Consider the following 13,677-nt stretch of genomic DNA (forward strand, 5'->3'; position numbering starts at 1 on the left):
CGCTGTGATCTTTGTAGTGTTGGGTTAGAAAGCATAAACCATTTGTTTAATGATTATGCTTTTACAGGGGGGATCTGGAGTAAGGTTATGCAGGCCTATAGAATTCCTTACAGGATACTGTGTTGGAATGATGCCTTGGCTTGGGCAGTAGCCAACTTCAAGGGAAAATCCTTGCTTGTTTGTATTTTGAAGTTAGCTTGGATTTGTCTTTTGTATTTTGTCTAGGAAGAACGTAACTCCAGGCATTTTAGAGGCTGCTCTCGGGTAGTATAAGAAGAAATTTTTGAAGGTATCAGAAGGTCTATTAGTGCTAAGCTACATGGTTGTAGCATAAATAAATCAGATAGGGTTAATGTTCAACTTTGTCTGGATTGAAACATTGGTTAATTTGTTGTTTGCTGTTGAATTGATGTGTGCTTGTTTGGTTGCTCATCTACAGATGTGAGGGGCCTAAGGGTTGTTGATCCATGGGAAGTTATTGGCAGGGCTTCCTTATTTTGTTGTTTGTTGTTTTGCATTTTCTTTTGTTTGTCTTTGGTTAAGTTGTTTTTTTGAATTGGCTTGTTGCTTAGGTTGTTAGTAGGGGTTGATGATAATTTGGTGATACTCGGTAGCTTGTAACATTTGTAACAGGTAACACTGCTCTTTCTTTTGGGTAATAAAAATCAAATTATTAAAAATAATAATAATATATCTGTGCATTTTGTCAATGTAGTTGTGTGAGATTATATGCAAGTCGGTTGGTATTAAATGATCTACTGTAAAAATTTAAATGAAAACAGAAACATAAGAAAATTTGTTTATGTAATTTATATCAATCGATTGATCTCACCACAGCCGAACCTTAATCATAGAATTGTTCATTATATAATATTTTCAACAGTGATAACAAATTTAGAAATATATATTTTAGGATAGATAAATATATATATATATATATATATTAATCATATAAATTTTTTGTTTAAGATAGACATAATTAATAAAAATAAGTAATTATTTGAATAAAATTTAGATTTCATTAATGGACTTCCCACTAATTTTCAGTACAAAGGATATAAATGTTTCAAAATTATCAATAACGTTACATTTGGTTTCATTTTGATTATCCGCCGTAAAAAAATTAACAATAATATTAACATATTATCATAAAAAGAATGTCATATCATTATTGAAAAAAAAAATATTACGACAATAATTGTGTTAAATTTTTAACGATAAATAATCAAAAGAAAATAAAAGCATAACGTTAGTGATGATTTTAGGAAAGAATAATAGAATAATCAAAATTAGACGGAATGTGTTTGATTTTTTTTTTCCTTTCAGCAGGGGGGTGAAGGAGAATCGTCAATGTGTCATCAGTGCCAGAGGAATGATAAAGGCAGGGTTGTGAGATGCAAGCTTTGCAAACGGAAACGATATTGCATCCCCTGCTTAACCAATTGGTATTCATATTGGAGTGTTAACTATGTCTACTCTTCCCATAGAAGCTACTGCTTTCCCTGAGCTATTTAGTATTTTCACGTTGTTAGCAATATATGTTTTTGACTCTTATTTATCGGTATTGGTTTCTACCATAATGTACATGCTTTGCTTCTGTTTGGTATTGCATGCAATTACAAATTAGTGAATTACCCACACTTTTGGTATTTTTCTCTCCAATTGCAATTACAAATATGTGAATATCTTGATGTTTCCCATCTAACTCACCATATATTTGTTTTTCTGGGAAGGTATCCCTAGATGTTTGAGGAAGAAATCGCTGATGCCTGCCCAGTTTGTCGGGATAATTGCAATTGCAAGGCATGCATGCGCACGAGTGGCCCTGTTAAAGTGAGTACTGAACTTCATGGCTCTGCTTCTCCTTTTGATGCATGATAGCACATATAATCTCTTACGTGATTTATGACATTGTGTACTTGATGAGTTATAGAGTTTGGAAAAAAGTATAAATTTGAATTTCAGTCACGATGAAGAAATTACGTACTCTAGATACTTGCTTCAGACACTTCTTCCATACATTAAGCACATTATTCAAGAACAAATGAAAGAAGTGAGCATTGAGGCAAAAATTCAAGGTATGTGCATCTCCATGTGAACATGCTTCTGTGCAAATTTTGTTATATTCTCCTCAATCTGAATAGGGTCTCACGTGGGGCATGATTGTTAGCACTTTAATGTTGAAGGTCATTTTTAATGATATTCATTCTGTTAAGGAATGCACCCTAAAATTAATGCAGAAATTCTGCTTCTCTTGTTGATCTAGAAACTGAACATAGATCTTTGTTTTATTTGGAACTCACTATTTATGTTTTCTTACAGGGAAGAAACTTGAAAAAGAAAATTCCAGATGCTATGCTGACAGAATTTGTTGTTATGATGACAAGCTTTATGAGTTGGTTTCTTTTTGACATGTGAAGCTCATTTTTTTTTTCCATTCTTGTTTTTTAGAGATATACCACTTAGGCATCTTTATGGCAGTTGAACCCTATTAAACCTATTCTCCCGTCTTTAGTAAATCAGAGCTTTATTTGAAAATCTTTTAATTACAGTATCAGTTTTCACCTTAACTTGTGCAGTATACTGGACCTGGTTCGTTTATTAAGAATCATCTGCACCACCCTCATTTCTCAAAATGTTATTTCTTGATCCCTTACTATCAGGAAACTGAACCAGCAACCAACACCATAAACTTCTTGTTATCTTAGCATGCATGTGGCATGATATTACATTGTTATATGTTTTTTTTTTTGCAAATAAATAATAATTCATTTTTAACATATTTCCTGGATGAGTAGGGGTGCTCCCAGAACAAATACAGCTTATGCAGGCAGTTTGTCGCAATGATGAACGTGTATATTGGTGGGTACTAATTTTATTGTTATGATTGTGAAATTAAATGGGGGGTTCATTTTGTTGAAATTCATATTATTCAAGTTCCTGATTCCAATATATGTTTTTGCAGTAATAACTGCAGAACTTCGATTGTCGACTTTCATAGAAGATGTCCTGAATGTAACTATGATCTGTGCCTTACGTGTTGCTGTGGGATACTTGAGGGATATTTGCAGGGTGGACAAAAGGAAGTATTTATAGCATATGAGGATAAGGGTCCTGATTACTTGCGCGGAAACCTTTCTAAAGACAAAGTGTTGAATCGCCCAGATAAATTGCATGAGGAAAGGAACTCCTAAGAAAAGAATGCTGCAACCTCTGAGTGGAAGGCAAATGAAAATGGTAGCATTCCTTGCCCCTCGAAGGAGATGGGTGTGTGTGGTAGTCTCCTTTTGGAGCTAAGGTGTATATTTACAGAACATGCTCTTGTTCAGTTAACAGAAAAGGCCGAGGAAATAGCCAAAGATCTCAATCTTCATCTTGGTCTCCAATTTTCTAACCAACAATGCCCTTGTTACAGTTCAATGGGTGAATTTAACATTGCAAATAAAGGAAAACAGCTTCTCGTGTAGATACCACTGACAACTATTTATAATGTCCAGAAGCTAAAGATATTCAGAGAGGAGAGTTGGAACATTTCCAAAGGCATTGGGCTAATGGTGAACCTGTTATTGTCAGCAATGTACTTGAGAATGCATCTGGCTTGAGCTGGGAGCCAATGGTTATGTGGCGTGCTTTTCGTCAAATTACGAATACTAATTTTGAACAACAGTTGGAAGTTAAGGCACTTGATTGCTTGGATTGGTCTGAGGTCAGGATATCAACTATGCCAGTTCTTATTATTAGCATATGATGCTAAACATGATTCTGTCAAGTGACATTTTATTATAAAATGTTTTGCTCCCATTATGTTTGAGAAATAATTTGTTTTCCTTATGACTTCCAATCTTTTAGAGTTTGGTATCCTGTAGAATACAAACATGTTCACGTTTCAATCTCTTTTATAACTTGAAGCAGGGAGAATGGAAAATATGTCCATGTTTATGTTTTGTTACTTTTATATTATCATGGTCATTTTAGTATCTTGTCTTCCTTTAATTTTTTTAGCTTATGTAGTGAACTAGCAAAGTATGCTTATCTTTTTTCAATTACTTGGTTCTATAATCAGCTCTGTTGGTGAAATGTAGGTAGAAGTCAACATTCACCAATTCTTTAAAGGGTACAAAGATGGTTGTTTTCATGGAGAACTATGGCCGAAGATACTGAAGTTAAAAGATTGGACTCCATCTAGTGAATTTGAGAAGCTCCTTCCACGTCATCATGTTGAGTTTCCTTGTTGTTTGCCTTTTAAAGAATACACTCATCCTAAAAGTGGGTTTCTTAATGTTGCTACCAAGTTGCCAAAGGGTTCTCTAACGACGGATATGGGGCCAAAGTCATATATTGCATATGGAGTTGCTCAAGAGCTGGGACGTGGTGACTCTGTAACCAGGCTACATTGTGATATGTCTGATGCAGTATGCTCTTATTTTTCTCCTTTACTTTTATTGACAATTTAATGCTAATAAATAGTTGATTATTTATCTGGCTAGAGTAAAGAATGTTAATTAGCTTGTGTAGTTGGTGGGGACGTTCTTTTTGTGCCTTCCTTTTTTATGTGTAATTGATATATATGTATAATCGTGGGCAAAATCAAATTTATGTTGGGTGTTAAACTAGTGACTTCGTGCCTGTTCCTGTTCCTGTACAAGTATCTATATATGCACATTTATACCAGAATTTTATAAGTCACGTTGAGCAATAAAGCTAGTGTTTGTGGAATTATTGTAAAGTTGGACAGATAAAATAGATCATACCAGTTGTTTTTGAATGCTATCTTTCGGTACATAGGTGTCTTTTGGTTTATTTTCATGGTCCCAAGTAAGCAAAAGGTATTCAAAATGGAAACCTTATATCTTTGAATTACAGATTGTTCTTTCAGTTATTGTGGTTTGATTATGTACTGTCCTTGTTCATCCTTGATGCTTTTTTCTGGAACAATTCCAGTTCCTTCTATGCCTTTCAAGGACATAATCCGAACAGTCATATCTTCTTCTAACAATGATTCTGCATTTATTCTAGTTGTTTATGCATTTGCATTGCTCCTTACGTTTTCCCTTTTCCTTTTTCTTCACATGATGTGTGGCCTTTGTTTGTCTTTGCCGTGGTGTTGGTTGTGGCCTTGTGGGTTGTAAGGGCATGGCATTGATGAAGTTGAATGCAAAAACTAGTAGGTAAACTTTTGGATATTATAAATTATAACTCAAGTGTCAGATGAATTAATTGCGTACGGGTAAAAAAATAAGTATTTGGGTTTGGATGCTTTAGTTTTATTGTTTCTGCATTTGCTTCAGGAGATCAGGTGCGACATTTTTTTTTTGCATCTGTCTTCATGAGATGTGGGAAAATGAACTTCTGTTGCCAGTGCTGCAAATATCAGAAACTTTAATAATTTTTTCATTAGCTAGTTCCTAATGCATATTTATTTGTATTGGAATTTCTGTTTAGGTGAATGTTTTAACACGCATTGCTGAGGTGAAGCTTACGGAAAAACAACTGGCTTGCATGACCAAGTCAAAACAAAGGCACCATGAGCAGGACCAGTGGGAACTTTATGGAATAAGTTCAAAGGATAAACAGAATAAGCCTAGTGATGGGTCTTCAGACTTTTCTTCCTGCAACAAGCAGTCTAGTGATAAAGTTGGTTTTCAAGAAGGTGAAGTTATCGTTGAACAAGGTCAAGATGGTTGTTCTAGTCAGAGTGGCAATAATTTGGTGAGGGAATTTGAAATGGAAGTGAGTGGGAAGATAAAAATAGTTGAAGAATCCCGGGATAATGGCAGATCATCTGAAACTTCTGCAAATAAGATTGAAGAGGAGGAAGCTGTTGAGGGAGGTGCTGACTGGGACATATTTCGTAGACAAGATGTTCCTAAGCTGCAGGATTACCTTAAAAGGCATTTTAGGGAGTTTAGATATGTTCATTGTCGCCCAGTATCACAGGTACCTTTTCTACATTATATATCGTGCTTGAAACATTTTCGTTTTATTGAATATAATATATTGTAAGGAAGCTGCGATACATTCTATCGAGTGGACCTACTAAATGAGCCTCATGCATTCTTTCATTATTTTATTAAAATTCACTCAACTTAAAGCTGTGGCGAAAAGATGAATAACATTTGCTATTTAAGATGCACCTATTATGGTTCCTTGAAAACAATGAAAGAAATGGATCTTTACTTAGTGTTTGTCTACTAGAAATGCCATTGAATATAAAGCCACGTCAGTTACACTTTGGAGAAATTAGGGATTTGCAGAGAGGTCCATTAAATTTACACTTATTGTTATTAGTATATTTATATGCTATAAACTTCCATGCATTAATTATTTTAGGCAATTAATTCTTAGACTTGGAGAATTAGTAAGTCCTGCATCTCATGTGCTGAGCATTGAGCTGGGTTAAAAGCAGAATTTAATGGGATTTTATGGAGAGGCTGTTTATTTTAGACTGTTTATTACTAGATCATTTATATTCTATAAATTTTTCTGCATTATAGGCAGTTGATTTTTCTTTGCCCCTGATGAGTTATTTATATTATACAATTTACTCTCTTGGTGATACAGGTTTTTCACCCTATACATGACCAGTCCTTTCTGACTATGGAGCATAAAGCAAAGCTTAAGAAGGAATATGGTATGTTAAAATGTATGATAAATATTACTGGACCAGTGATAGAAAACTTCAGTCTTTGGTTATGGTTATGTGAAATGCTGTCACACAGGAATTGAATCATGGACCTTTGTTCAGAAACTTGGGGAAGCTGTTTTCATACCTGCAGGTTGTCCTCATCAAGTGCGGAACACTAAGGTAACACAAGTTGTATTTTCTGCAATGCTTTTGCTTGAAAGAGATATGTATCTCTGGTGTTTTCAACATCAGTATCATTTTGCTTGTGTAGCTAATCTCTTGATCAATATGAAGTTATGAACTCGATATATTATGAAAGGCATGTGAAATTCTTCTGAAACCTAGGCTTTAGATATGAAGTAAATATTACCGAACTAGATATATTACAAGCTTGGAAGGCCCGTGAACTTCTCTTGATCAATATGAACTATAGTATTACTGAACTAGATATATTTAGTATATGCTTTTGCAGTTTTAAGAAGGAAATAAGTTCTACTCCGGATCATCATCCTAAAATCAATTGTCTAAAGATGCAGCTTGTAAATTTAAACAATAAAAATTCTGAAGTGGTTCCTTCTTCTTCACGTTACTCTATTCTGTGATGGCGTATGCTCATTTGAGCACTTGTCTCGATTAGGAACCCTTGGTGCTGATAACAGCCATGTGGTTTGTTGGTGGTGTTAGACTCTTAGTTCTACTGATCAGGGATCGAGCCTTGGCAACATCAAATATAAAAAGGAATCCTTGTAGGTTTTGGACGTGTAGTTTATTATTTGAAGATTAAAGTTCATTTTTTGTATTTATCTCTTAGTAGTTTAATATTACTCTCAAGTCTTATCCGTAGTTTCTTGATAATGTTAAGCATCTTCCTTCACCGATGTAACAACCTATGTCACCTGCTGCTCCTTCACTTGAACCAGCATTACAACTTTTTCACCTGTTGCACCCGAACCAGCACATATATTACAGCTTCCCTCACCTGCACCTTCATCCATTTTACAGCTATGTTTCCGTCCACTTAAAAACTCCTTAAAGCCCCAAAATCCCACAGCTCGAGAGAAAAGCACTCTGTGTCTACAAAAGGTGGAAAAAGCTCATTCCTGAGACCATTCTTTAGCCTGAAATTTGCCTAGAATTTGACCTGATTCCTACTACTAAGAGTTTTGATGGTAACGGATCATTTGGTAAATTATGTTTCTTTTAGTGAAACTACTAATTTGCCTATTGCTCAAAGGAAAGGTGCGAGGAAATGTATAAACCAGGCCCGTAGCTGAGCCTGGGCAGGAGAGGCATCTGCCCAGGCCCAAAATTTAGTCCATATATAATTTTAAAAAAGGTGAATTACCTATTTGGTCACTCATTTGTTTACTTTATTTCTATTTGTCATCCAATTATTATTTTTTTCAAAATCATTGATATGTTACATTTTATTTTTGTTTTTTCCATCCACTGTTAATTAATGGAGACACTTACATGGAATTTTTTTAATTATTTTTTCAATTTTAATATAATAATTATTTTATTAAAAGATGATCATGTTTGTTTTGTGTGAGTAGTTAGGTGTTTAATAAAATTTATTGATGTTTTCTATTTGAAATTTAATGTACTTATTAGATAGTTTGTTAAGCGTAATAAAAAAAATACGATTTACAAGTATATTATTTTTTTTCTTACTCTTACAATTCAATTTTTTCAGTACTTGTTATTAAAGGCCTAGTTTTCATGTTTGTCCTTAGACTACCAAAATCTCAAAAACGGGTCTGATATAATCAATGTAATGGTTTATTGCATATGACAAATTGAATCTTTATCTCTAAGTATTTACTACAAAGGTGAAAAGTGTTTATATTCCAAAAACAGTTGAGGAGGTTCCTAGGTGGAGAAAAGCTGTCAAAGGAGGAAATTGATGCATTTAAAAATAACAAGACTTGAAACATAGTTGAGCGGCCCTGGCTATTTTTTTTGTCCCGGGGCGAAATAAAAGAATTGAGCTCTTAATTTTAAAAAATTATAAAAAAATATATAGTATAAAATTGATATTAATTTTTTATTAAAATAAACAAATAGTAATTAATTATCATCTAAAAAATGTAAAAACAAAAATATTAAAGCACACGAAAATTTATAGAAAACATTGTCTTCGAGCATTTTTTGATACAAAATCGTAGTGTCAACATCAATATTTTCCAACATATTTTTTTTCATTACATAACATAGCTAGCTCATTCAATCTTTCTTATAACATTGTTAACTTCAAGTAATTTTTCAACAATTTCAACTTACAAAAGCTTCTCTTAATTTATTATGAGGAAAAAAATAATCTCTAACTTATGAGAAAAAAAAATAATCTTTAACTTAGAAAAACATTTTCATTTCAGGAAAAAAAAATCCAACTTCATCAACATCCGATAAATTATTATGAGAAAAGACAATCTTAAAATTGTTACAACATTCTCTTAATTTATTATCATCCAGTGACTTCAACCTTATAAAATCAATTAAAAATCCAAAACAAGTTTCAAAAATCTTTAACTAATGATTTTGTTTTTAAATTTGAAAAGGTAAAATTAAAAAATTGTTAATAAAAATTGAAAAAAAATGAACAGTTATAATAAATTTCCAAAAAATTTATAATCAAATCGAATTCTGCAAAGAAATGAACAGTTATAATAAATTTTTAAAATGAAATGAACGGTTATTCGTACAATAACTAACGTTTTTTATTTTAAATTAAAAAAGGTAAAATTTAAAAATGGTTAATAAAAATTGAAAAAAAATTAACGTCTATTAGATTTCCCAAAAAAATTATAATAATTAAAGTTTATTGCATTTAATTCAAGAAAAAAATTAATAAATTTATGGGGCCCTACCTAACTGTGAAACCATTCTTTGAAAAATAAAACTTTTATGGGGGCCGGCCCTGGCTGCAAGTGGGTTTTTACTGTAAAATACAATGATGATGGGAGTGTGGAGAGATTCAAGACAAAGTTGGTAACTAAAGGAATTACACAAATCTTATGCGATAGATTACTAGAAAACATTTGCATCAGTGGTGAAGCTAAATTCAACAAGAGTATTGTTGTTTTTGGCAATTAATAAAGGATGAAAATTACATCAGCAGTTAATAAAAGCTGGAAATTACATCAATTGAACATTAAAAAAATGCATTCTTGGATGAGAAATTGGAAAAAGAGGTTTATATGCAAGTTCCTTCAGGATTGGAAAAAGAAGTGAGTGACAAAAAGATGTGCTAGTTGAAAAAAATCATTGTATGGCTTTAAACAGTCCCCAAGGGACTAGTTTGAGCAATTCACCAAGGTTGTTATTAAGAATGCTTATAAACAATGTCAAACATACCACTCATTGTTTGTCAAAATAAAACTGGGTGGAAAGAGAGTCATCTTAATTGTTTATGTAGATGACATTGTTATTACCAGAAATGATATGGTTGAAATCAAAGAAGTGAAGAAACAATTGGCTAGTGAATTTCATATTAAGGATCTTGGAAGCCTTAAATAATTCTTAGGAATCGAGGTTGTCGTAACCGGTTTCCGTCCGGACACAAATTTTTTTTTACTTGGCGGGAAAAATAAATGAATAAATAAATGATTTTGATTTAAAAAATGTTTTGGGAGTCGTCATTGACCTTTTTGGGCTAGGTAGGTCAAATACCTAAAAACAATCTTTTAAAATAGTTTTTAAGAAAACATAATTTAAAAGATAAATTGGTCTGCGTATAACCAAAAAATTTTAGTAAAAAAAGATTCGTGGTTGGTTATGTTTAGGGAATGATTAGCACCCCTATAACGCCCAAAATTGATACTTATTAATTATAAATTGTCTCTATTATTGGAAATTTAAGAATTCAAAGATATATTTAATTTATGATCATGTTACATTCAATGGATAATAAGGAAAAATAATTTTTATAAATGATAAATAAAATATTTATTTATTTAAAACATCAGAAAATGACATCTTGTTGTTTTAAGACTATCTTTTCTTAATATTTGAAAAATAAATAAATATTAAAAATAATAATTTTCCTAAGAAAATAATTTAAATAAAATATGTGTTTTTTGTTTTATAAATAAGATATTTATTTATTTTTAAAATACTAGAATAGGACATCTAGTTGCTTTAAGACTGTCATTTTCTTTGATATTAAAAATAAATAAATATTTAGAAGAATATAATAATTTTTCTTAAAAATAATAAAAACAAAACAAATATATATATATTTATAACCAAGATATTTGTTTATTTTTAATATATCAGAATATGATATCTAGTTGCTTTAAGATGCCCTTTTCTTAGTATTAAAAATAAATATTGTTATCTAATCAAATTATAAAATTATAATATTGTATTTCATATAAATATTGGTGAATAAAACATAAAAAATAAATAAATATAATACTATATTTAAAATATAGGAGAAAAATAACATTAATACTATACGATATTTTATTATTAATATAATATAATAATGATAAAAATAAAAGGAATTAAAAACAATAATATAAAATTGCAAAATATTAAAATTCAGGGTCAAAAATGAAAATTAGTGATTAAAATGTAAAATATAAAACCTAAAGGCTTTAATTTAAAATTTTATGAAATATAATAATTAACAGTGTAATTTTACCTTAATAATACTACGGGACTAAAATATAATTTATTAAAATGAGTATTTATCCTAAATATTATAAAAGTATGGTAGTGACTAAATTATAAAGTACATAAAATTAAAAGACCGAATTTAAATGATCATAAAATGATTTCAGTGACTAAATTATAAAGATTACAAATTCAGAGCACTAGGAACATGATTTACCATGCGCAAAATTACATCCAGATCCCTCACCAAAACTACGTCGTTTTGATGAGGGTATTTAAACCCTTTAAACCGACCCTCTTGGGTCATTTAATTCATTTTCTTCTTTTTCATCTCTCTAAGTGAGAGAGATGAAAAAAAACCTCTGCCCTCTCTCTAAATTCATCTAGCCGGAGGGAGTTCCGGCAGCCGTCGGCCACCGTGCTCCGGTGGCGATCGTCGCTGCCGGTCACCATTCATAGTGGTCGGAAAAATACCAAAATACCCCAAATTATAGTCCCGTTTATCCTAAACCCCGTTCCAAGGTTATTTTAACCTAAAACCCCACCGTACGTCTTAGATCTACAATTATTACCTTCGACTTTTCGTTTCTCTGGTGGCAAGTGAAAGCTCCAACGACGGTAAGACTCCTTTCCCTCATTTATTTGTTGTTTTAGCTGTTTGGATTGTATTTCGTCTTTCTATTTCTCTCGTTTCTGTATGTGTTTTTTTTGCTCTCGGTTGGTTGCTGTGTGTCTCCGTTCTTCCTTTCTCTCCCTCCTTTACTTGCAGGTTCGGTGGTGGCTTTTATAGCCACCACAGTGTTCGGTTAGGACCAGTCCAAAGGGGGAAGCTTTGGTTAGTCACCAAACTATGGTGGTGACTCACCCCTAGAGCAGCGACGTGTGTGGCTTCGTGGCGGTTCCAGAGACTTCGGCGATGGTGGTGTCTTGGCAGCAAAGAGTCGACAGCTGCTGGTTGGGTCACTTGGCGTTTGAGGCGTCGGCAGCAGCTGGATAGTTGAGGCATCGGCGGTTGGGATGTAAACCTTAATTGATATTAGGGTTACACATTTGGGTCTTGTAATTGGGCCTTGGGATTTAATATTTGGGCCTGTAAATAAATAAAATTATTTAATAATAATAATAATAAAATAATTATAATTATTATTATAATAATAATAAAAATAATAAAACCTGGATAAAAATTTAGTGTCTTCAGAGTTGGCATGATCTGAAGTTGGTATTGTTATTAATCAAAGAAAATATATCATTGACTTACCTTTAGAAACGGGAATGATGGTATGCAAGCTAGCGGATTCACCTATGGAAGCCGGTTTGAAGTTAAAGAAAGATTTGATGGGCAATCCCGTCAACAAAGAAAAGTGCCAAAGGCTGGTAGGAAAATTGATCTATTTGTCGCTTACACGACCATATATAACTTTCTCATTCAGCATTGTAAGCCAACATATGTGATACTAATGATGAACATCTTGATGCAGTTCATAGAATTCTAAGGTATTTAAAGAAGACTACTGGACATGGCCTAATTTTGTTTATGACAGTCATGCATAAAGGTTGCTCTTGATTTTGTTTCACCTGAAAATGTTGGCGAGTGTGTTCGCTTGACTGAAGAATTCCGTGTACTTCCTCATGAACATAGGACAAAAGAGGAGAAATTGGAAGTATGTTCCATAGTTCCTCAGTATGGAAAAGTTGAAGATATAATTTCTCTTTGATTTCTGTTAGCCCCTCTAGCAGGAGGGCAAATGGCTTTACTGGTATCTTGCCCTTCAGAGACCTTCAGTTTTCTAGCTGATATTTGAATATTATATTTATACCTTGTCCAGTTTGTAACTTTGTATATATCCCTAACATGATCATGGATCATTGCCACTTAAGTTATGCGAGCAAACATTAGTTGCCTTCCCCAATGATCAATGAATGATGGCAGAACCAAATCACTGCAGCTCAACATGCTCTGAATTACAAGACATTTCCTAACCTGGCAAACTGTTTCCATTAATGAATTGGCTTCTGCCTGGTTTTTTTATCATCTGCAATATTTGTTGCTTACATTGGACTTGATTCATTTTATTTCATCCATTGTGTTTATCTGAGTTTGAGTAAGGTTGAATGTTAAACATAGAGTTAGGAGTTTAGCATGTCATAAAAAGTTCTATACTTTGTGCTTTTTAATCTTGTATTTACAATTACTTGAGTTTCTTAATTTTTTGAATGTTGCTTCTTTATCTCTGCCGCTTGTAACAGGTGAAGAAAATGATTGTACATGCACTGTGTGAGGCTGTGAATAACTTGGATGTAAAAGCAAAGTGAGTTCCTTCATATGCTTTTTTCTGTTCTTTGATTTTTGAATATTAGGCTTTGTTTGTTTCACTGAAAATAATTTCTGAAAAATAATTTTTAAAAAATTATTTACATTTTCTAGAAAATAA

At 32.5% G+C, this 13,677-nt stretch overlaps 1 pseudogene; it reads left to right on the plus strand.

Moving 5' to 3' along the window:
- The first annotated feature begins 1,325 nt into the window (after positions 1–1,325).
- LOC120119689 lies at positions 1,326–13,558 on the plus strand (annotated as a pseudogene).
- Positions 13,559–13,677: the final 119 nt, after the last annotated feature.

Source organism: Hibiscus syriacus, unplaced genomic scaffold (genome assembly GCF_006381635.1).
Source record: "Hibiscus syriacus cultivar Baekdansim isolate YM2019G1 unplaced genomic scaffold, ASM638163v2 tig00001095_pilon, whole genome shotgun sequence".
NCBI classification, from domain to species: domain Eukaryota; kingdom Viridiplantae; phylum Streptophyta; class Magnoliopsida; order Malvales; family Malvaceae; genus Hibiscus; species Hibiscus syriacus.